Source organism: Pollicipes pollicipes, unplaced genomic scaffold, assembly GCF_011947565.3.
Source record: "Pollicipes pollicipes isolate AB1234 unplaced genomic scaffold, Ppol_2.1 Scaffold_3447;HRSCAF=4054_pilon_pilon_pilon, whole genome shotgun sequence".
NCBI classification, from domain to species: Eukaryota; Metazoa; Arthropoda; class Thecostraca; order Pollicipedomorpha; family Pollicipedidae; genus Pollicipes; species Pollicipes pollicipes.
The window spans coordinates 3,979,620-4,003,933 of record NW_023596297.1 but is presented as its reverse complement, the minus strand read 5'-3'; positions in this window follow the sequence as shown (position 1 = coordinate 4,003,933).

Here is a 24,314-nt window from a genome sequence, read left to right as displayed (position 1 = left end):
GTTACTGAAACTGCACAGACCTGTGGTCGGCACCCGAACACATACTAGCTTTCGATAAGCGTGATGATGGACGGCCCAACTGGCAATATTTATCTTGATTCTTCACAAGTGAGACTCAGTCTATTTTACCAGCAAGACCCAGTCAGCTTTCAGTCTCACTCGTAGTTATAGAACATGTGAGCATGTAAAAATGCGAACAACGTGAAGCAAAGTGCCATACTGGCAGACCGCGCCGAACGCAAGGTCATGCGGTCATTCAAGCATGTCGTTCGAATGAATTACACTGGGTAGAATGGAATGGATGTCCTCTGGATGGTACTTACCGCGTGTTTGACTTCCAGCATGTCTTGCTGGTACCGTATCACTGCTGACATGGAGTAGATGTTTTGCACTACTAGTGCCACAATCGGTATGAAGGGCAACAGCAGCATCTGCCAATCACAAGCAGCACACTATACGATCAGGTGAGTGTTTAGCACAGACGTTTCTTCTGAATGTATTTCTCCTCTTTACCCGCGCCCGGCCATGGGTCTGAGACAACCACGCCCGGCCGGGGGAAGTTGACCTCCGCCTGGGATCTCCAACTTCCAGAAGTCGCACGAGAAACTAGATTTGCATTCCACATTTTTTTTCTTTTAGGTAAAACTTCAGGTCACCGTTCAAAATCTCTTTACCAGTAGCTTACAAGAACGACACTATTTTTGTATTTTTACACGATGTGTTACGGACTACCTTTATTTTATTAGGTGCAGCTGTGGTACAAAGTATCTCTCTCTCCTTCTCTCCCCTCTCTCTCTCTCTCTCACACACCACACACACACACACACACACACCACACACACACACACCACACACACACACACACACCCACACACACACACACACACACACACACACACACACACACACCCACGCACACGCACACGCACACGCACAACGCCCACCCCACACCCACACCCACACCCACACTATAGTATATATATATATATATATATATATATATATATATATATATATATATATATATATATATATAATATATATATATATATATATATGTACTAACTGTGTGTGTGTGTGTGTGTGTGTGTGTGTGTGTGTGTGTGTGTGTGTGTGTGTGTGTGTGTGTGTGTGTGTGTGTGTGTGTGTGTGTGTTGTGTGTGTGTGTGTGTGTGTGTGTGTGTGTGTGTGTGTGTGTGTGTGTGTGTGTGTGTGTGTGTGTGTGTGTGTGTGTGTGTGTGTGTGTGGTGTGTGTGTGTGTGTGTGTGTGTGTGTGTGTGTGTGTGTGTGTGTGTGTGTGTGTGTGTGTGTGTGTGTGTGTGTGTGTGTGTGTGTGTGTGTGTGTGTGTGTGTGTGTGTGTGTGTGGTGTGTGTGTGTGTGTGTGTGTGTGTGTGTGTGTGTGTGTGTGTGTGTGTGTGTGTGTGTGTGTGTGTGTGTGTGTGTGTGTGTGTGTGTGTGTGTGTGTGTGTGTGTGTGTGTGGTGTGTGTGTGTGTGTGTGTGTGTGTGTGTGTGTGTGTGTGTGGTGTGTGTGTGTGTGTGTGTGTGTGTGTGTGTGTGTGTGTGTGTGTGTGTGTGTGTGTGTGTGTGTGTGTGTGTGTGTGTGTGTGTGTGTGTGTGTGTGTGTGTGTGTGTGTGTGTGTGTGTGTGTGTGTGTGTGTGTGTGTGTGTGTGTGTGTGTGTGTGTGTGTGTGCTATTGCCGGCTAACCTAGAGGTCAGCTGACATCAGCTCAGGCTAAATTTATAAACCACCCAAATGACAAATGTACTAACCAGGCCAAAGTGATAACTGGATCTTAATGACCAGTAAAAGTTTTTCTGTGCTCAGAAATAGCGTGTTAAATGTCTACAGATACTCAAAATCGTATAGCTGTTGCATGCATCACACATGGTCCCTTCAGTCATTGGTAATGCATTTGCAAAAAAGTGAACAGGCACGTTGGTACATAACATTATACATCATCAACTTTACAAACCATATACACGTGCCACACTCGTTCATCGAGCCTCTCCTCTTCTGATAAAGCAGGTCATTGACCTTCGATGACCTCGTGACCTTTCAAGTTCTCACGAAATCTATTTTGACCTAATCATGCATTTCAATGCTATCACAACATGTTTTAGCTGAGTGTTCGAGCTTTGCGACCAAAGTTTTTCCAATAAAACTGCCTTTTTTAAGCTCGGTATGTGTTTTATACAAGGCACCCTAAGAGGAAGGCGATGACCTGGGCCAAGCTCATGTCATCTATGGTCATATGTGGTTGTGTATGCAAGTTGGTACTCTTTTGCTCATTTATAAACAACAAAACTACACAAAAATACGCACAAATTTGCATTTTTGCGGAAATAGCCAAAATTTACCTGATCACTGACATAGCCACTGACCGCGCCTGTTTCGAAAAATCTGACATATATTTACTGTACGTACTATCATGATCTATTGCCACAGCAAGCTTAAACAATGGCAAATCATCCGCCAAAAGGGTAGGCGTGGTCAAAGTTTTTGCAGGTTTACGTCTTTGATCTGACCTAGTTCACTGACCTTGGCAGGTCAAACGTAAACTTTGCAAATGGATGCGAGCTTGATATATACACAGCTACTGGCAATTTCGTGTTACTGCGAGCGTTTTATTTTGACCTGTGCTATGAAAAAGAATGTCCATTTACGTTGCAATTCCTAATCTGAGATGTGAATGTACATGCCTCTTCATACCCATTTGCCTAGGAGACGGTTCGAATTACTCGTCTGCTTGGCTTAACAATGGCAACAAAATGTACATTCTTTAGCCAGGATTTCTTCATTGGACCAATTTCTGAGATGAGAGACCTCACTCAGCAGTGCTTTGAGCGTGAACCCTGACCCCACCGCCCGATGGTGAAATTTTAGGCCAGCAGTAGGACTCTGCGGCAAACTTTTAACATATTGTAGGGCCCGTTGCAGTCCGTCCAGCCCCCGGAAGTCACCTGACCTTTCGAGCGGCTGCTGCCACTGCCCGCAGGGCATCCCAGTCATGGACAACTTAAGACCGCTGAAAGCGACTTGAACCAACCCCGCTACGACGGGAAGGTGAAACCAAAGACAGACGCTCTAATTGTGCTACCGGGGCGGACGAAAACGAAAATCTCAACTGATAAACATTTCAATTCTCAACTGTAGCATGCAGTCTTTGTAAAGCAGGAAGCATTCACTTGCAAAGTTTGACCCAAGCAGTAGATGGGTAGCTGGTTTCCGGCCACCACCACATTCGTCTAGCACCGCAGTGGAGCCCTGGCGTCACAGTTGAGCCCGTGCTTTGGACAGGAGGCTGCTGCCGATACCGATGCCAGCTGTGCGCACCTGAACGATGTAGACGCGGCGGCCGTTCCTGGTGACGGGGTTGACGCGGCAGCACTGAATGCCCAACTGGATGACGGACGAGACGCCGGAGCTGGCCGACCTCCTGCTGTGTGCCGAGTCCGTGTCCGACTCCTTGTCTGCCGGCACAGCCACGCATGGACGCACGTCAGCGCCGGGCGACGCCGCGCGCAGGCTAAAGAACGTTCACTTCGTAGACAGACGCTGCGCTGCGGTCAAACGCTGAACGACGAAGTAAGGTGACAACAGCTGGGTCAAATATCCCGAAACCATGCGGCTGTCTGAAATACCTCAGGCGGTTGAAGAGGTAACATTTGTCAAAACTGTTCACTGATGAGGTCCACCCTTCATCATTACGTTTGTTGTTGGGAATACTTGAACACATCATGATATTTTGCATTTACACACAAAATACCGTGGCACACCCTAGCCACTTTGCCTGATAACTGCCGAGCTAAGAATGCCTGTTGCCACGTAGGCTCTGGGAGCAGGCTTCTTATTCGTGGAGTATTTGATATGTTATGCAATATAAAAGGTTTGTTTGCATAACATCTTGGTTGATTCACGGTCTCCTCGGAGGAACGCGTTTTTTTGTTTGGTTGAACCAGTTAGCGCTCGCAAGCCAATCTACTTGCACTACATGCATTCGCTATTTACACTCGCGTCTGTTGTCGCCCACTCGTCGAGCACCCTGAAAGTCGTACCAGTAATTTATATTGATTTGGGTGTGCAACTGGCATTCAGTGGAGTGATGTCTATGCAAAGAACTTTAACCGATACTAATATGTGGTCCCATAGGATACGTCCTCACCTTCCACTGCTACACTGACATTTAATGTAGCGTGGCGTGTACAAAAAATGCATCCGATACCAAGGTTTGGTCCCGTAAAATGCGTGCCATATTTGCGTGCCAACTGCGTATAGCGTGCGTATAGCGCGCCAACTTTTTGCTTTAAGTGCTCATTTAAGACTTTTCAGTGAGCGTCGGTTGAGCAAAAAAGAATTATAGCACCTCCTGCCATGTTTGGAGAATTGCTCAAAAATATCCAACAGCTCATTTCAGGTTTGGAATACAGTCTCTTATCACAGAATGTATAATGATCTCGGTCATTCTTCTGCTTGTGGACAGTGGGAAGTTGCTTCCATTGCAGAGCTCCTGTGTTTGATACCTATTATCAAAAGATCGGTGAAGAGGTCGTTGTTATGATGGAATCGTAAAGCCGCTTTTTCCTTCATTGTGTTGGGCTCACGAGGATGCAACCGGGTTCGCAAGGCGGACTTAAGGGAGTATGCTACCTGTTTTATACGTTATAATTGCTGTTAGATCAGATGCGTCCGATTTGGTGGGTAATGCCACTTTTCTAGAAATCCCTCCGAGTAGCTCAGATTTCCTATATGAGGTAGCCACTCCAGTGGTGAAAGCCTGTTGGGCTCGCTGCTACCATTTTGAAAGTAGTTTTCTTTTGCCTTGGCTTCACCGGTGTGTGTGCTCCGTAATGTTTGCAATGCACTATTTCGTTAAAAAATGCGTTATAAATGGCACGAAAGGTTGAAATACTATCTAGGGAAAATATGTACAAACACGCGGTTGTTAACACGCCACATCAATGAAACGTGTTACTAAGGGCTTGATTTCTCCTCCATTCAATTAGGAGTTTTAAAGGGATTAGCACAGTTGGGTCTTTTCGAAGCGTACTTTGGCCTTTGGAGACATAGTATCAGATGACCTACAGTGATGCGCTGGTTCAAAATTCAATCAATGCGCTTCTTGATAAATGGCCTACCTCGCTGTGCCAATCACGAGCGTGTCTTTGCACTGACGCCATTCATACCAGTACAGGTGCCACTCGTGAACCCGCCGACCTGCAATGTACGGCTAAAAACAGCCCAAAAGTGTCACCTATAGTTCGTAGCAGCTGATGACGGCCCTTGGCTGATTCTACCGTGCGTCGTCATGACGACAGTCGTGGTAATCGCAGTTGTGGTGGGCATGGGGCGTGGCACATGATGGGCTACCAAGAAAGGGGTGTCGTGTAGCGACAAAACATTGACAGCAAATTACAAGCCTCGTTTCTGCTTTGCCCACGACCTGTTACCAGATTGCAAGGAGCACAGCATTGTTCACACACGTTATCGCCTCAAACAGATCATGTTCCCAGTTCCAAACTGCCAATTTATGGAGCGCAGAAGAAAACTCGAAGGCCACTCCAGGGACCCGACACTACGGAAGCGGCACTTTGGGAGAGACGACCGGCCACTACGCGCGGGAGGAGCGATTCGGTGCCCGTTGGAAGAGCTGGAGTGGAAATCGGTGGCCAGTTGTCAGTCCACTTCGTCCTTTGCTGTTCATAGTGCAAGTATGCATGGAAAATCAATGAATAAATGAGATGAAGTGGAATACTCGTACTCCAAATTATCCGTTGTCGTGACTTTGGACGTCCGTTTAGGCAACTTTAACACGAAACTAATTTGTGTATTGTTTAGTTTTTTAGATCATCGTGATGTTTCTATCTTGTTTTTAGCATATGTTATCGGAGATGTGGCCGTGGTTATTAAAAATAGTGTCATGTCTTTAAATTTATAGCGTACAATAATTCCATGGATGCGGTTATTTAAAAAGCTGTTTTTCTTATGAGAAATGAGTGAACATGGATAGCTAAAAACGGTGCCGTCAAACTGCTCCCATTTTATCAGAACTGTGTTCAAGGGTATAAACATCCGCGTCCGATAGTTTGTAGAAATCCCAGATAGCCGGGCATCAAACGTAACTGTGGTACAGTCCGCGTGAAATGATAGAAGAGGACAATAACAGGAGGAATGGCCTGTAAAAAAACGAAAGCCCTGTAACGCAGTAGAAATGAGGCAGTAAGCCTGTTAAACTTTGAGAATTGTTTCTAGTTTTTCCGTAGTGGTCTTCCGTAGGAACATGATGCCCACCGACCCATGAAAACGTATGTCGGTCGTACCGAGCAGTGCATCTATCAACACTGGGACACCCCACTGCAGTGCGGCAACAAACATGCGGATAACAAACATACAAAACGACACACGGTATACACATATTTTTTATGCCAGTGAACTGGTATAAAGCAATGTTTGCTCTCACCGCCAGTCAAAAATTATAACAGCGAAGGGGTTGGACGAAGCAATAAACTTAACTTGTGCATTGCAGAAGTAAGACACATTGCACATATGCAAAACAGCAGCACCTATGGCGATATCCATCATTGATAGATGGCGACAAGAAAACGCATCAATAAATATTGAAATATTGGGTATAAGCCTCTGTCAAAATATCAAGGTAACTCTATTTCTCGCTTTGCTGTCATTGAACGAGTAATAAAAGAAGTAAATGGTACTGCTCTTAAGAAGCAAACATGAGCTAAACTGACAATCCCTGGAGCACGGTCTAATGAAGGTGGTTAATCCCACCTAAGTCCCCCACAATCAACAATACGTGCCGCGGTGTATTAAAATATGCCTCTCGTATTCCACCGGTGGGGCCCTCACTCGTGCAATGTATGAGGGCTCCTTCGTGTCGTCAAGTCCAGTGTACTTCTTCGGGGCTCTTCAATAAGATTCGTGCCTCCTCTTTTCACCAAGCCTCTGGTTACACCTTACACCAGACAGGCTTGGTGAACAGATGGTATTTCCGCTCTGCTAATTACGTAAACCTTTCGGGAGCTACGGAAGTCATTATCGTTATGAGTGTGTTATTATTATCAGAGAACATGACCGCTGGCATTTATGCGGCCAGGACTTCCCGCCATGGTTACCAACATCATATAATGTCAAGTGGAGGCCCCAGATATATGAAAGTATCATACATGGTCTGAGTGATGGTGCTGGAGGAGGCCCCTTTCATAAATGAGGGGAGGCCTCAGTAGGGCAAGGATATGAAATTGCTGAAAGCCAGAATACGGCAGGGAGCCTATGCCATGACCGCGAGCGTGAGAACAAGAGGAGACCAACTGAGTAAAACGGTCGCACCTTTCCAGAATTTATCAACATATGCGGAGAATGCCTCATTGATGTTTTTGTCTACAACACAACGACAGTGCGGGAGAGCTCATCGCCCGCCTAACGGCCGCCGTAAAATGGCCTGCGCACACAGGTCTGTCATCTGGCACCAACCAGGCGGCAAGAGTAAGACGAGTTCCGCAAGAGCTTGCTTTACAGACTAAAGTGGATCCACCCCTCCCATACTGCCTCCACCTTCCCCGACAAACTGGCCTGAGCAGAGCTCATTGTTGTGTGGGGAGGTGTGTTGCCAAAGGTTTTCAGAAAACCGTGGCACGCAGCAAATTACGCTCTATGACATAGGCGATTCAGAACTAGGAGTATTCATGGACTTCGGCCATCACTTAGGCGGAGTCATTTTCCTGCAGAGAGCGGCAGAGATTCAGCCTTTCACCTTGCCATCCCGTCTCCGCCGGGCGAATTTTCGTAACTACCGCACCAAGGGCGAATATCTGGAGGAAACGGAAAACTAGTAAGTTTTCCCTCCCTTGGCCGCTACGCCAGCAGTGCCACGTAAGTGCCTGATGCAGGACGGCGGATCAGTGTACTGTGGCGGGTGGCTACCATCCCGCCGCGGTGCGAAGGGAGGCTGGCGGGGGAGCGCGTGGCGGCGCAGCCGCGCTCTATGAAGCGATGCACGCCCAGTTACCTGTCGGTCGGCGAACGGGCGGCTGGGCCTGGGGCTGAGCCAGGGGCTTGACGCGCGTCATGCTGCCGGCCAGCGGGAAACGGGGAGCCGGCTCGGCTGGAGCGACGGCCCAGTGTCGACTGACCCGTCGGACGGGCCCGGCGCCGACCGACCCAGCTGGCCGCTGATTGTGACCCGGATTGGGGCAGGTCGTGAGCCGGTCACAGGTCACGCAGGCAGATGATGAGTCATTAGATGACCAGTGCAGCCAGCACACTCGTCTGCTCCCGCGGCGCACGGGGCCAAGCTGGATCTGATTACAAGCTCGTCCAATCAGTGCCACTGTGCCTTGCGTGTGCGGGAACGGGGACGGTGGTCAAGGATATCACCAGCGGGGAATGGAGGGCGGGGGTGAGGGGGGGGGGGCATGGGATAGCGAGCCCAGCGCGGGTGAGACAATGCCTTGTTCTCATGCCATACGTTGCCCCAGACATCCTGACATCCCGAATACTGGTCATCTTCCACGAATACTAGGCACGGATGTTTTATCGCAGGTGCTCCCAACCAGGGAAACACGCGGGGTTCGGGGTACATTGCGATGCACCTTATCGTGTCTGAGTGGAAGAAACACAACCGTTCATTGTCTTTACGCTGACGTCTACGCCGGTTGGCGCCTCGTCCGCACCGTTCGCGAGTTGCTTTAGAAAGGCTTTCGGGGCGTCACAGCAACTCCATGCGAATTGACCGATCTCAGTTGGTACATTGTGCTCAAGGTCAAAATGCCATGACCACTGGAATATTCGTGTCTGGAGAACGCGTTGTTTGGACTGAGCCTTAAGCCATTCATGGCCATTGCAGGGCTATGAGATAAAGGAAAATTGATCATGGTGGGGCGGGACGACATGCACCTGGGGACCCATCCGTCCACCCTTAATCTTCCGGGTCCACCACCAAGTTCCAGCACCATTTTGCGGTGCTGTAAAGGCCAATCCGTTCTTATCATCAATCTAAAAATGGCACCGGTGAAAAACAGTCCGTACTACCTTCTAAGTGTACGATTTGCTATCCTAAAGCGCTCAAAGGTACTTATTTCAGATGCCTCCCCATTTTTGTTCACCCGTTGGCCACGGCTGAATGGCAGAAGTGGGGCCGATGCTGCACGGCCTACGGAGAATGCAACGCCTGGCGTCTAGATTTTTGTTGCCAGAATTTGCGAGTACGCATGCTCAAAACTACCTTACATGATTTATATCACTAATCGATTCTGACTGAATGTTGAAGATTGTCAGAGATACATCGCTTGGCTATTTTATTGCAAATTAATGAAACATTCCGATATAAAATATACATCCACGCGGTCCTTAATGCCTCTGTACATCCGTCCTTAATGGTTCAATGGTCTTTCATGTCTCTGTACAAATGGCAAAGCTTCTGAGTTCTATCAGTTTAAAAATAGCTCACTCAACCATTGTAAACTGAAGAGCGCAGGCGATTTATTTCATACACGTCTTCAATACATGATTTGTTGAGTTCACTGACCAAGACCTTCAAGCAGAATTGATTTCGCCGCAGTGTTTTGCTTCTTTTAAAGTTAAAAATGGTAAATGTGAATAAAAATGGTCTTTTTCCAGGGTACAAATGAAAAATATCAAAGGAAGACATGCCCTCCTGGACACATGAGCCATATTCGGGTTTTTGATGGACCTTTTTCTACCAGGGGGGGGGGGGGGCTTAATCAACCTGTAGAGCCCCCCTCCCTGCCAAAGTGCTGGCTGCGCGCCTGGATAGCTTTTTGTTTGCAAGTTTTCCTTTGAGGTCTTGATTAACGTCAACTTTTCTTTCAGTTTTCAGGTGAATGATGTTCTAATGGAGCAGTTCAAGTTCCGTCTTCTTGCCAATGACATTGAATGGGGACAAATCATGACAGTTTAGTACTAAGTTGAGGTTCTTATTGGTTTCTGTTCACTTCAAACGACGATAATTTGATAAATATAACCATTGCCGTTAGGAAATTTATGTTCCCACCATAATTCTACAGAAACCAAGCGCTCTAAATTTTCCTTGACTTGACAAAATGGCTATATTTTGCGTATCCTTCAGGTAAGCAAATGAGTTATCCGACAGCAGCCAACTCTGGTCTCGATCTCAGTGCCGAATGAATATTGCTTAAGTTCGAGTTTCAATTGCTGCACTCCCACGCAGCGATGATGAAGTGATCATCGACGGCGCAGTTGTGCATTGCAGCATTTCCTGCAGATGCTTCTTAGCACCTAACGCAGCGGTGCAATTAAGCCTGTTGTCTTAAAAAAGCGTGTCCGTAGCAGCATACTACTATAGAGTTGGAAATCTGTCGTCTGTCACGTTTTTTTGATTAAAGCGAGTATTCCGACTTGCAGCACACCGAACCAAGCATCAGATAGGATGAAATAAACACAGCACAGTCACCTTAAAATGTTTCCTTGCATTCGTCCACTCGGTCCTGATACTAAGCTTATGTCATTCGATTGCAAGTCCTATTTCCGTGACACCTAGTAGCATACCCAACTTCTCGCGATATATGTCACAAACGTGATTGGTTTTTGAAACATGCGCTGTCTGCTCAGCGTCGATTGAAATCCACTTGAAGTCCGCTTTATCCACTTTATCTGGAAACCGCGCGCATGAACGCCAGACCGGAACGACTCGACGATTATATTTTTCATGGCCTTGAACGACACATGGCCAATGGGGTGGCAGTATTTCGGTGACATTTCTATGGCGTCGTGCATGCCGGAATGGCTTTGAAATGGTCTGCACAAAAAATTCTGCGTATTTTCACGGACGTACAGCCAAGAAACCTAGAGGATGTGGACGATTGAGGATACCAGACGACTAGGGGATGTTGATATTGGCAATTGACGGCCGTTATATCTGGAAATCGCGCTCACGAACGTCAGATATGAAAGCCTCGACAATTCTTGGCCTTGATCGCCGCATGGCTCATGGAATGGCAGGATTTGGATGACGTTTTCATGATGTCATGAATACCAGAATGACGTTAAAGCACTCTCGCCGATATCTCTCTCCATATTTGAGGTCGTGTAGCTCAGAAACTTGAATGGCTTAGGTCTTGAGAAGGGCTGGCTTGTGAAGAGCACCGAATGGTCTTCAAGATGATTATTTCAGCTCAAAACCCCATATAAGTGTGAAATACTTTCTTTAAAGGCTGCTGATTAAAAAAAGCAACAGACGGAAAGAAGACTTAACGAACTGAATGGTGCGTAACAAATGAATTTGAAAAGAAATAAGACAAATGCATGTTGCATGTGACATTGCAAGCCAACTTGGACCAACATGTGATGGATTTATAGGTATTCATAACCAAATTTTGACTTCCCAGTTGAAATCCAATGATTATACTGTTGGGGATGGCGGTGATTTCAGCGCCACCCGCTGATGTTGTCGAAAGTGGCGCGATAGCGACTTGCGCGCCGCTTGGGGTAGCGCAAGGCTAGGTAGCGTGGTTGACGGCGTGGTTACGAGCGTAAATATAGAGGGAGAACGCATCGTTTTTGGTTCCGATCAAGCCGTGTGAAGGGGACCAGCCTGTGTGGCAGAATCAGGGACAGCCCGTGTGGCGCGTAGCCCCAGAAATACTACAAGATAAAACATTCAGCGGTGGGATAAAGGGCTCATTGCTTCGTGACCGGAGGCCCAAGTGCGCCGATTTCGCCTACGGTTGGCTGCCAGTCAAGATTAAGGCAAAATTGGAGAAAAATGAAGATGCCGTTGAACTTTAAACCCGTAGTTTCATTTATGAGGGGCCATCTCGATTTTTTGCAGTTTAAGGGTTTTGAACGCTGCCTGGACTAGAAGCTGTTGTGGCGCGTGAGTTGCTGTTGTTTGTGATCGGAGAATGTCCTAAAGCTGCCTGACTTGCACCTAGGCTGGAAGCTGAGCTGCGGACTGTTGATTTGAGGGAGATGATGGAAGTTGCAGAAAAGTCTGCGCTGAAACTCCTGCAACCAGAGGTGCTTAAAACCCATGTGCTGCAGAGCGTGGAGGGGAGAAGAACTGTAGGGAGGAGATCATAAGGCTGGCCCATGATATTCCTATGTCGTTACACAGCGTACGGTTAAAGCTCCCGGTCTGACCATTACAAGCAGCATGCGCCGCCGTCGTGCGAAGCTTCCTGATGTCCAAACATGCACAAATCTCTCGATACAACTCGCTCTCGAAGTTACGACCTTGATCTGTCAACAGCCACTTTGGCACACCGTAACGACTGATCAAATCAACTAAACAGTCAACTATCGTCACAGCTTTCTGATCTCGCAGGCAATGCACTTCCAACCACTCTGTGAACAGGTCGGAACACACAAGCACAAAGCGGTTACCAGACGAAATCTCGGGCAGTGGACGTAGGATATCTGCTGACCACTGGGAGAACTCAGTAGCTGTGAAGCGACCTGATCATGTCATCCGCTATGGAAGGAAAAGTCTTTTGGTTCATGGCAGTAACTTGAAGAAGTGTGTAGTGCGTGATACATCAGCCGCGCCCGATGCTGATGTTGAAGATGATATGACTGTGACTGTGGGTAGTCTTGCAGCCGCCGAGCAGGTCGGGTCTGGTGTGTCAGTTACAGCTGACCTTGTCTCTGATTCGGATAGCGAAGTAGCTGTTCCAGATCGTGGAACGCCGGAGCCCACACACAGTGGCCCCAGGTGTAACGGCCATTATGCGATCGGAGCGACATGTACGTCCGCCGCAAAGGCTGGACTTGTGAATGGCTTGTTTTGTGTTGGGGAAATGTTAGGGATGGCAGTGATTTAAGCGCCATCCGCTGATGTTGTCGAAAGTGGCGCGATAGCGACTTGCGCGCCGCTTGGGGCAGTGTGGTTAACAGCGTAGTTAAGAGCGTTAATGTAGAGGGAGAACACATCGTTTTTGGTTCCGATCAAGCTGTGTGTAGGGGACCAGCCTGTGTGGCGGAATCGGGGACAGCCCGTGTGGAGCGTAGTCCCAGAAATACTGCAAGATATAACAATACAAAACAGGAGATATAAGGATTGGATTATAAACAGCGAGTTGGCGGACTCGATCATGGACGTTCAGCGCGTTAAAACATAACCTATACGCCGCCCAATGGCTAACGTGACAAAACGCTCTTTCGTTTGCGGTCGATTTAAAACCTATTCGACCACTATTGTAGAGGCTAGACGGTCTTGAGCTTGTTAAAATGTTCTGGTAATAGCTGACGCGATATATGTCATCAGTCACGTGACTGATACCAACCTAATGGTTTCTTGTGATGCGAACCACAACTATCAATCACCCACAACATTTTAAAAGGAAGTAGCGCTTTAATACTCAGTCAACCCTGAGGAAACAGCCGAGATGGTGTTGCGTTGCAAACACGTTCCTTATTTCCTCTCGGCTTTTCTGAAGCTAACTTCGTGGTGGGGGAGGACGGATTAAGCCGCCCCTTTTAATCTCGGAATTTTTTTTCAGAAGGTTGTTCTTTTACGCTCAAACAATTTCTCGTGAGAAGTCCTATCGGTTAAAGCACTTAAAGCAAGGAATTTTGCTACGGAAGTGGTCGGGAGACGTAAGAAACAAACAAGTCAAATGTGATAAGCATTAAACGATCAGGTTCAAAGTTCACGGATTTAAGCTGAGGCACATTATTTAAGCGGCCTTCTAGACACCCCAATCAGTGTCAAAAATATATAAACTCGTACCTCTGCAATGTCGGGAGCATCATGTTGTTGGGCACTCATGTGTTTAATATCAAATTGAACACCGAACGTAACATAACGTTAGCAAAATGAATCACTATACACATGGTCGGAGTCACAACACACCCTACCCATGCAGGCATTTTGTTCCAGAGGCGCATTCAGGCCAAAAATATGGTAAACAAACCGCTCACAATGGGTCCCTTAATTCGCCTTTGGCACCAAAATGTTGCAATTATGATCTGCGATGTCTCTTTTACAAATATGGTTCCAAAACAATGATTTAATTGATTCCTGGCATCAGAGCTCACACTAAGCATGACTCACCGCACCAGCTCTGATCCCACCATCCAATCGTGACATCATAGTTCAACCGTAGAACGCCGTGGTGAAAGTTTAGCTCGGCACCGTCCCCCCCCCCCTGATTTGACCTTGCTCGGGCGCTGTCACCGACTGCAGGCTACCCCAGTCAAGGAAAAAATGAACGGTAGGCGCTGAAACGATTTGAGCATATCCACCCCGCCAGGAGTAAGGTGAGAGACAGTCAATCCAACCGACTGAGCCATGGGGATGCATCGCTTTTACTGTTGGAACAGATCGTCTTTCTTGTTGGCAGGGAACGATTTCAACGCCTTTGTTGAAATCTGGAGTTTTTTTTAATGTTTACGTGGGTTTGTGGGAAATTTCCCCTGGACACGTGTCGTTCGTGTCGCTAGTTCTGATCTTGAATTGTATCAACAACCGGAAGAGAGCATAATTCTTTGGACTTTTCTGCATTGGCCCGTAGTTTCAGCGACTGCTTTACCAAGCGTGCACGTGCTTTTCTTACGATTTCTACATGTTCCGTGGTAGCAATTTTAGCATCATTTGTTAAGTGTTTCAAGGCAAATATCCGACCTTGGTCATTGGAGAAGAAAAAAACTGCGCAGACCTCAGTTTCGAGAGTAATGCCAATGAAAGCATGGTTGCGTTCGCTATTACTAGTGCTAGTAGAGATGATGGGCAACTGGGTGAATATTTTTGCTTCTTTGTTTGGACTAGATATATGATACTGATTGTACAATTTGGTACCAATAAATACACCATATATTTTCAATCGTCCTTGTACCTCTGGTTACCTGTCTCGCCACGATCACAGTTGTTTAATTTTTTGTTCATCCTTAGCACATCCCCAGTTCATGTCAAGTGACGGCTGTCGGGTGTTGACTATGTAATGCTAATGAAGGTGATTTTTTGTCGTTATCTTTTACGTCGCATGCCTTAAAATTATTGGCTCACAAAGTTATGTATGCATTATTATTCTGAAAGAGTGGTAGGAATCTTAAAGATAGGCGAACAGGTAACACATACACTAACATCACACGTTCAGAGTCAATAACATTGGACAACTCGAAGATAGGTCCTGGTCACCTTTTCCCAGGAATCTCGCGATACGTTCATTACAGGCTACCACGACCAAAGCTCGCACCTCAAAACGTTCCAACACATCGTGCGACATGTGATGGAAGTGAGCAATTCATATATGGCGCTCAAAAGTGTGTAGTCGGCAGGAACGCTATGCGTGCCATTGCGATTGCATGCCATTGGCTCAGCCGAATTGGTTTGGTGTCGTGCGGGTATGGTCTGCGACTGTCGGATGCCCAACCACGGGACTAAACAGCTTACGGGTGGACCGCCGTTAGCAGCATGCCATGTTAAACACATGGGTGGTGAGGCTGAGCAGTGCATTGTGCCGACGACAGCCGGGATTTCGCGATGACTTTCGTGTTAAGCGATTCCGCTTAAGCATCGTGAAGTACTGTTACATTTTGGGTGGATGCTGGTTGTGGTGATATGAACTATAAAGAGAGCTTACCGCATTCATATGGGGTTTTGAATTGAAATAGCCATTTTGAAGACCTTTCAGTGCGGTTCACAACCCTGCCCCTCTTAAGATATAAACCCCTCTTATTTCTGTGCTTTAACAGCTACCAGCTATAAAAGTACCAATAACTGTAAGTGACCATGTTTCATTACCTCCGATGTTTGCTTTAATATCTTCGAATGTGAAACGTTGGCTTCAAGCTTGTGCTTTTCTCGCGGTCCCACCTGGTTCGGCTCAAACGCCATTGTGTTGCATCATTTCGTCAGCTTTCCTTGACATAACATCAGTCCGAAAAAACGCCCAGAATTGGCAAATCCGCGGTTTTTGCACGAGCGCGCTATTGAGTGGCGGCAGGCATTGATGCACGCTTTTACCATCGTAATCGCCTGTACCTTTCCGAGTCGAAGTATGTCGATCCCGTTTCGCTGTAACGCAAGCCTGCCGGGATCCGTTATAGACATTCAGCCCCCTGTCATCCCTGTGTATCGCCATAGGTTCATTTTTGCTAAGAGCCAAATGCGTGGCGCGGAAGAGACAAAATAATTACATCAACCTTGGCTCGCGTCGCTGCGTGTCGTTTGCTGTCCCCCAGTTCACCTTATTGATGTTTGGGGGTGTGGGGGCGGTGCTTGTTAGATTTAATTACTTTGTGTTAATTTTTTTTTTTATTATGCACGAAAGCTAAAGAAGTGTGCTGTGCACGATGCTGCCTGTGTGTACGATAGCCATATGTAAACCTATTGGTGATGTTAAAGGTTCAGTTTCATCTCCTCTCATGATTCTACTGCAAGGTGCATTGGGCCGCCAGTTGCAGCGAGCTGTGAGTGCTTTGGCTGCTGTCTTGCACTTGACTTGTGCGTGTGTGCTGTTTCTATAGCTGCGTTTGCAAAGACGTGTATGAACCTGGTGGTACAAAATACACCATATTGTTATTATATTGTAAAGCTGATGCGTCTCTTCAATTACTTCTGGCACTGCTCATATATCTGGCCTCCATTTTTGATTGTTGTTTGAAAGCATTGTGAGGCATGAAATATTAGCATGACGTTGATGGCAGCTAGCAAGCCTTATATTGCTGTGAATATTTATGGATAGGGTTGGGTTGCAATCCCATCTGATTGCATATTATGGTTGTTGGGGACTTAATCCAAAGTCACATAAATTTTTCATCACATCATCTTTCTTAAGTATGGGAGTGCACATTAACAACATTATGCGATGACTGAGAAATAATTTCCATGAAAGTCATCAGATATGGAATTTCTGCAGCTGTCCCATTACATGCCTTGAAGTCCACGGTTAATAACTTGCTGTATGAGTCAAATTAAGTCAAGGGTATCATAAAGGGTAGTTCTGCGCTTGAAAGCTCATGATAACTATAGTATTCAACATTTTTGCTTAGATATGCCAGGGACCTGCAATGAAAATGTCAGACAGGTACCTAAGAGGGAAGCATGGAAAAAGGGGCGTCTTCAGTCCTTAAAGTGATAGGAAATGTCAGAAGACTATGTTGTTGTGCATAGATATTAGACAAGCAGCTGTGCCACAAGCCACCAATAGTTAGAACTGTACATGCTGTATAGAAAGGATATGCTGTGACCAGGTCTTTTACTTATGCTCCATTGTAATTGATGTTTAGAATAAGGACAATGTGTGGCTGCTCTTGGTGTTGAGGAAATCATGCTACAGTGTGTTGTTCGTGCGTAAATAAAGGTGATCTGCATACTGGGCATTGTCTTGTTGTCACGAAAGTTTGCTGTCCTCTATTCCCGGAAAATTAAAACTTCTACCACTTTGAAAATTATGGAATCTGCATTTCAAACAAGACGTGAGCAAATGGCAGCTTTTTACGCAGCAAGTTCAACATCAATCCCCCTAACCTGCCCATGGCTGTTGAATACCTTTCAAAGGTCAGAGAAGGTTGTGACAAACAACAGGTTTTGATCTCTTCAGGCACTAAGATGATCCGATGCAAGATTAAAAGTGATCATGTTGAATTTCTGTGAGCTCCGCAATCCGGGAGCATGTACGACATGACTAGCATACCGCGTGTCGTGTTGACTTCTTATGGCCTCATTTTGGCATTCTACCTACGTATGACTATGTACTGACCAGAACAAAATTGTAGCTTGCGTTTAAGTTGCATGGCGCAAGCAAAATGGATGTGGAAATATTTTACATAATTGGTCACATAAATACACCAAACTATCACGCTAACCTATGGCATGGTCTCGACCTGACCCCATTGTGGCATCCACAAGTTCGTAACACAGCATCCTCAATTAGCCAAAGGGCATATACTTGTTGAAGAAATGAAACACCTCAATTGACCCAGCCCCTGCAAGCGTGTAACGGGGGTCTGCAGATCTTTGTCCTGACCTTGGCCCTTCATGTCAGCATAATTTCTAATTGTTGTTTCTTTAAGATGCGCTCATTACCTTTTTTCCGTTTGCGTATATATTTCCAACATCGGCAATGAGTTCCCGAAAAAGCCTTGTGAGAGTTTTGTCTCCTGGCTTTCCAGCCAGAGGTGCTCGGTTGGGACGCCAGCCAACTAATAATTAATGAACCTTGCAGCTGATATTATGGCCTGTTCGGAAAAGGAAAGTCCAGTTATGATTCAGCCAAAGATATTTAACGGCTTCCAGTCTAAGAATCGTTTCAAAAAGCCAAGGGCACTGCGGTTAGCACGTATCCGCCGTTGACCATTGCGTGCCGATTACACTTGTGACGTCATCAGTCGAAGCAGCAGGAATTTGGCCGGACGGTCATGCCTTCTGTTCTAGGGCCTTGATAGACATTTGCCCGTCATTCGGCCTATCAGCTCCGCGTCCGAGCGCGCAGCGATGCACCAGACCCAGCCGGTCATTGGCCTTCCAAGTCTGCGAAAACACGCATGGGGCGGGACAAGCTGTCGCAAATTGTTACACGGACGGTAGCAGCGACAGGGAAATCCTTGTTTCATAATGGGTAGAGCGGGGAGGTTGCTTGTGCGATGCACAAAGCGCATGAAGAAAGTGTACCGCGAGGCTTAAAGAGAGTTGTTTGCCTTGTAGCATCGTAGGGTACCAGATGAGTAAAGAGTTGTGCTGCGACTGGCCGGTGGTATGACGTCGTTACTGCTGACGACAAAGCTGCGTCATACAAGTTGGTACAGGGAACAATCATTCCCATCGGCTGCTACACTGAGTCGAGTTTGAAAGCTGACTGATGCTTTTCTGTCACACTTATTTTAGCACTTTGCTTCATGCACATTATAAACCTGGTCGATGTAACTTGGTTGCTTGTAATGGTATGAAAATAGTAGCGCCGCATTCTTCAGTGGTATCTACTTTTCATGGAAAACACAAATTAGTCCATTAACGTCAAAAGCAGCTTTTGATCACTGTTCTGACGCACAGTATGGAAGTTGGCGCGGACGCAACCAGTGTTGTCTTAAAGCGAGTGTTTCGAATTTCTTCGGTTTTCTCAATACACGCCTAAGGGGAGTTTGGCAATCATTCATGGTCAATTTGATTGACAAATGTGCATTTGGGTCTTGCAACATTTTTCATTTATTTATTTTCATCGTCGATGGCTGTGCGTGAACAAATACAAGCATAAAAGACAAACCAATCATCAGGCATGGAAGGACCAATGCACCGGCTTATGTGTGGCGGGTGATTGTACGCTAGAGACATGGCCATTACTTTGGTCGCTAGGTAACGTAGAATAAGTACATTTCGCTAGAGCGTGGTGCAGCCGATCGACGCGACACAATATTTGTCCCGCATCTTAGTATATAGCAGGCCGACATGAAATGATGCGCATCAACTGACCAGCCTTGCCATACGTCTAAGCCCGTCCGCTCGCAGCCCTCAGCTGAATGTAAAAAAATAATAGTATAATGGCCGCTGCCATCGTCGCGTTCGCAAGCTGCTGTCAGCGCTAACAAGCGACATCCACGAAAAGCCACTAGCTAGAGCTAACGATACCTTCTCAATGGTGCTGACGTGTTAAGTAGTTGGAAATATATATGCAAACGGAAAAAGTCAATGGGCGCATCTTAAAGAAGCAACAATTAGAAATCATGCTGACATGAATGGTCAAGGTCAGGGCAAAGGCCTGCAGACCCCGTTACATGTTTTCAGGGGCTGGGTCAATTGAGGCGTTTCATTTTCTCAAAAAGTGTATGCTCTTTGGCTAAATGAGGATGCTGTGTCACGAACATGTAGAGGAGCAATGTGTTCAGGTCAAGGTCATTCCATAGGTTACCGTGATAGTTTGCTGTATTAATGCGATATATGATTCAAGATATTTTCACGTCCATTTTGATCCCGTGGTTGCAGCTTAAACGTCAGCTACAACTTTTTTCTGGTCATTACATAGCCAAGATGTAGGTAGGATGTCAAGATGAGGTCATACGAGGCCAACATGACACGCAGTATGCTAGTCATGTCATGCATGTTTCCGGATTGCTTATCCCACAGGAATCCAATATGATCACTATTGACCTTGCATCAGGTCACCTTAGTGCCTGAAGAGATCAAAACCTGTCGTTTGTTACAATTTACTCTGACCTTCAAAAGGCATTCAATAGCCATGTGCAGGTAAGGAAATTGATTTTGAACCTGCTGCATAAAAAGACACCACTCTGTTCATGTCTTGTTTGAAATGCATATTTTATCATTTTTGCAAAGGTTTCAATTTGTTGGCAATAGAGGAAAGTAATTTTTTTTTTGCAACAATTAGACAATGCCTAGTGCACAGCTCACCTCTATTTATGCATGAATAACACACTCCAGCATTTCTGCAATATCAGTAGCAGCCATACAATGTCCTTATTCTAAATATCAATGACAATGGAACATAAGTAAAAAACCTGGTCACAGCATCTGTTTTCCATACAGCATGCACAGTTCTCATTATTCGAGGCTTGAGCACAGATGCTTGTCCAATATATATTCACAACGACAGTCTTCTGGCAGTTCTTGTCACTGTAACGACTACAGACGCACCTCTTTCCATGCCTCCCTCTCCGGTACCTGTCTCTGAAAATTTCATTGCAGGTCCCTGGCATATCTAAGCAAAAAAGTAGAGTGTTGTAGTTATCATCAGCTTTCCAGGGAAGATCTAGTCTTCATCATACCTTTGATATCATTGGACTCAAACAGCAAGTTATTAATCCTGGACTTCAAAGCATGCAATGGAACAGGTGCAAAAATGCCATACCTGATCACCTTCGTGGAAATTATTTCTGCATCACGAAATGTGCTAAGGTGCACTCACATACCTAAGGAAGATGATGTGATGATTAAAAATTGACTTGACATAGGATTCAGTCTCAAACAACTATATGTAATCAGATGGGATTGCAACCCAATGCTATCCATAAATATTCACAGCATTATGTTTGCTAGCTGTCATTTATGTCATGCTAATATTTCATGCCTCAAAATGATTTCAAACAAGAAATAAAAAAGAGGCTAGTTATCTGATCAGTGTCAGCATTAACTGAAGAGACATATCAGCTTTGAAACATAATAACAATAATATGGTATATTTTGTGCCACCAGGTTCACACATGTCTTCGCAAATGTAGCTATAGAAACACAGCGCACACAATCTAGCATAGTGCAAGACAGCAGGCAAAGCACTCAACTCCCTGCAACTAGCGGCCCAATGCCACCTTACACTAAAATCATGGAGAAAAATCTGCGCCTATAACATTACCAACAGGTTTACATATGGCTACCGCACACACAAACATCATCGTGCACAATACACTTCTTTAGCTTTCATGAGTACCACACAAAAGCTCTAAACACATTACAATTAAATTCAACAACCACAGCCTCGAACCCCCACAAAACATCAATAAGATGAACTGAGAAATAGCAAGCGACACGCAGCGACGCGAGTCAAGGTTGGTGAACTTACTTTGTCTCTTCCGCCCCACGCATTTGGCACTTAGCAAAAATGAACCTATGGCGATACACAGGGATGACAGGGGGCTGGACGTCTGGGACCCCGCCTCCCCCCCTGACTACACCCCTGGAATTAAGAGTTATTCGACTGCCAATTTTAAGTCCGCGGGCCCGCAATGCGCGGGTTTACAGAGCCCGCAGGGCTTTGACCGGATATTGCTGGCTGCAATGCAGGTATTGGTGGGTATTCGTCATCTTACGTTCTCCCTCTTGCGTGTTCTCAGCTGCCTTTTTACATAATAAGCAACCAGCAATTGTTTATGATAAAGCGTCGATGAAAAAATAAGTGATTGTTTGCACAACTACGAAAAAAGAGAAAATCCCCTCCATTCTAAAGTTGGCTGGCTCTGACATTAATTCCATTTCATATACAAATAATGCGTGACATGCTGTGGCTTTTGGAGTAGACTTGACGACATAATTGCAGTCCAATCTACAGTTAGGTACGATTATTTAACTATATATTAGAAGGTGATGAAATCTCAACAGAAGAGCACAACCCGTCTTGAAGTAATTCCACCTAAGTAGTAGATTTTCCCATGAGTGTTGATTCCTATTCAATTCATGGGCTCGAGCTCCAGCGCAAAACAAGAAAACATATATAGCCTTTTCTGCCTACTCAGCCTCCCCTCAAGAGTTTTTGCAAACTGTACTCCTAGATTTCGATACTGTTTGTCAAATACATCACAGATAATAAAGAACACAACTCACATGCAAATGCACAATGTTTTAAAGGCACATCCTAACGATGGAAGTACACAGGATGTGTTCAATCAGCAAACACCGCCCGATGCCTGGATTTAATTAAAACCATGGCACTGTTTTGCAATGCGGAAGCGTCCGTAACATCTATAACATGAAACCAATCCAGTCTTTTGCAGCTCACACGTTTTCTGCAAAATATATAACTTTGCAGTACTTTCTGCTGTACGCGAACACTAATTTGGCATTTTGCCAGGAAGAAAACCACAGGAAAACACCAATTACCAACTGTCCCAGCGATTCCAACCAAGTTTTGAAATAAACGCATCGAAGTACGAAATCAGCGTACGAACGTCGGCAAAGGTTGGTCTTTTTTGTCAACTGTTGAGGCAAGTGGCATGCATAAGGATGACATTTACATTGCGTACAAACCAGCTCGTATTTGTTAGTCACGTTTAGATGGATTATCAGCTGCCCAGAGGCAAGTCGTGGGGTCATTTATGACGCGCTTGTCTTTCACCAATACTATGCTTAATTTTTACGCCGTTTGTTTTCTTGCCCTGCGTCCTGAAGATGTTCATGCTGGCTAGCTTTCTTTGCACACCTGTACTGAAGACATTTAGGGTATAAATCCAGAATTAAAAGGACAGATTTGTGATAAAACTCTGAGCCCCGTTATTGGACACGGGCAAGCGTAATCAGTCATTATGCAAGTACCTTCTGCTGGCTTTGCAATTGGAAAGGTTGTTGTTGTGGCGTCTGTTTGGTCTTGGGCAACGCTATTCTTGATGTATTCTCCATGGCAAGCAATTATGTGTAAGGTTCTGTGCTTTCTTAGTGTACATGCCGATGCTTCTTGTGAAATTGCAACTTGGCTTTTTCAACACGCGCTCAGGTGGGAGTCAGTCTGACCTCACCTAAGGTATCCCAGAATGATTTCCGAACGGCGCGGCGTGGCTACGGTAAATTTTGCATAGCTGTAAACAATAGGAATAAAAAATCGTTTGGCATCAAACATTTAGGCGTAACATGTAAGGTCGCTGACCTACGGCAGGCCAGTGAGGCCATGGATTCAGCGAAGACAATTTCTGGAGAATCGTTTAATCTGACACTGCAACGGGGTGTTCAATGAAGTCATACATCTACATGATAGTTTTCTAGACAATGCAACAATTGAATTAACAAATTCCATTGAACTAGGGTCAGGCGCAAAGGCTATACCAAGGCTAAAACCAACCACTTTTATTGCTTTAGAACATGCTGCGTATGGTGGTTCATGGTGCTCACCTTTAATTTATTGATAAAGGAAACTGCATTAGTCATCTTTCCGAGAATTCCTGAAGGTAGAAATAGACTAACGACCTAAAATGACCCAGTCCAACATTTTGCTTTCAGGAACATACTGCGTGTTGTAATTCTTGACGCTTATTCAAACGAAAAAGTCAAAAGCAATCTTGTATGATTTTGGTCACCATGACTTTCGAAAGGTCACACAACGTCACTGACCTTGCAGGAGCACCAGTGACCTTTTACTTAACGCAGGTATGTAGGTTCACGGTGGTTTTATGGGAAGGTCTGGGAATACTTTGGGCACTAATAGAGTTCGACCTTTTTGAGCTTACTTGACCCGAAGGTCATAAACTAAGAACCCCAAATTTTGAAACAAGTTGCTTCACGTACAGGTGAACACATCCTGTTAATTTGGTACCTCTAAATTTTTTCCTTTTTGAGATCTCAGCGGGGTCCAACTGACTCTCACCAAGCGAAGGGCATTCAACCAGCCAACCTGGTGCGCATTAAAGTATCCACCACCTTAGGGCTTTGGATGATCAAATTTTTGTTGACTGAAGGTATTCCTGTGTATGTTTACCGACTAAAAAGTGGAGTGAACCCAAGTTATTCGTATTGTAATTGCAATCATATAAACCCAATCATTGTAACCTCGGTGTTGTTTTTTTGCATTCTGATACTAGTCGGAGTTGTTTAATTTATTTTCTGAACTATTGACTCCTTTGAAGGCCTTTCTGAAAAAACCAAGAGATAATGCCCTGGACAAAGACG